Genomic DNA, 2,000 nt, shown 5'->3' on the forward strand with positions numbered 1-2,000 from the left:
CAAAAAAAGAAAGAAAGAAAGAACTGGTGCAGAAAGCAATAAAGTTTTACTTTTGCAACACAGACACTAATTTTGAAAAGAAATTTCAGTGTTCCTTAGCACATTTGGGAAAAGTTCATGGATGAAGTAAAACTAAAATGGGACTTTTAATGCTAGCTGGGCTACAGTAGGGAAGAGAACAATTCAGAAAGCTTCTGGTTTGAGGCCAGTTCTGGACAATAGCAAGAGTTGTGTTTGTTAAACAAATATTCAGTGTTAGTGAGCAACCTGGGCAAAGACAAAAGCAGATTACAGCGAACAATCTAAATGAATTCAATATATGCAATTAATGGGATAAAATTTAAGCAGCTAATGACAAATTCATAGTAGCGGCCATATATTAAATATTTATTATGTGTGAGACTAGTATATTACAAATATCACAAGCATGTATCGTTTACTTTTTATAAAAACTCTATGAAGTGGATATTACTACTCATTTTGAAGACGACAATATACAAGCTTAAAAAGACTGAGCAACTCTCCCAAGAACACAACTTAAAAGTCACTGAGCCACAGTTTAAGAGCAGAATGACCTGGGTCCTCTAGTAATAGTGGGGCTGTAATATGGAATTTAAGATAGAAGTCAGGATAGAAGAGAGACTGCCAGAAGAAAGACTACAACTGTTCTGGGGCAAAAGTAGAGTTCAACATGATTTGCTTTTTTGAGAAGATCTGGGGAGAGGGACTTAAGGACCAGATCTAATCCCATTAGTAATACAGCTGAGCCTAGGAAAAAATTTATTTTGTCCATCAGTCCATTTTATCTAACAGACTTCTACTTTTGAGGTATTTCCTTTGTTTATTATAAGTTTTATTGTTTTCTTTGAGTTATCTTGCAAGTTAATTATTTTTTCTCGGTGGAGCAGCATGGTGAAAATGACACTGGATTCAAATCAGAAACCCTGGTTGGAAGCTTTGTTGGTCACTGTTTGCTTGTCTGGGTTTATCTTGGGCACGACTCCCTTCCTAAGGCTCCTTCCAGCTCACTACATTATTATTACATTCCATGCCAACCACGGTTGCCTAATATTAACTGATTGTGCCACTTTTGAATCACTGCCTGGGAAACAGGACCTACTGATTTTATTTCTTTTATTACCCATGACCCCACAGAAAGGCAGATTGGCTAGGAAAAATAAATAAATAATGTGGGCTAGTAAATGCTTTTGGTGCTCATTTGCCCTTACTCTTTTTGCTCACCCCTCTTTATCCTCACGGTCTCAATCCCAATTCCCATCTATTTTGGTTTCAGCTGATTATATTGTTCTTTTATTTAATTTTTCCCTTGCATTTTCCATTCACTTAGAATAGGATCCCACATTAAATGAGGCTCCAGGCTCACTTAAGGATGCAGTTTGCAAACTAAATAAAGTAAAATCATCAGTAAATTCCAAATGCTTTATTATGCTCCTCTACATACGTACAAATTCCAGTAAGGCTTTAGTTACGAAAACAATTCTAAGACAAGCATTCCAGATGCAATTAATAATTTTTTTCTAACCATGCCATTTATTTTAAGTGTATTAGAAGGCTCTAATATATTCAACTTTGGGGGAAAATATTTAGAGAGAAGTTGGGCAGATGGGAGCCAAACCAGAACTTGTTATAAATTGCTCAGCATATAATAAAATGCTGAAATAAGGATAAACCAGAGAAAATAAAGGACATTGGCAAGATAAATGGTTTTTTGACTTTCAAGTCACCTGATCCGATGTTCTGTCATAAAAAAATTATGCCATAGGAATGACATTTCAACACGCATATTATCAAGTATCTTTAATTTGGAAGAAAATTCAGGCTAAGCGACATTTACTAGCTGGTTAGCAGCAGAACAGAGACTATAACTCAGACTTGGAGATTTTTGTAAACTGTCATCTCTAACGTTTCACAGATTTGCCTTTTCAATTCAAGAACAAGATAGTCCAGTCAACATTTCTTGCTCTTTGTCTTGACTGTTT

The sequence above is a fragment of the Hyaena hyaena genome, unplaced genomic scaffold (assembly GCF_003009895.1).
Source record: "Hyaena hyaena isolate Hyena2069 unplaced genomic scaffold, ASM300989v1 scaffold_1004, whole genome shotgun sequence".
Taxonomy (NCBI): domain Eukaryota; kingdom Metazoa; phylum Chordata; class Mammalia; order Carnivora; family Hyaenidae; genus Hyaena; species Hyaena hyaena.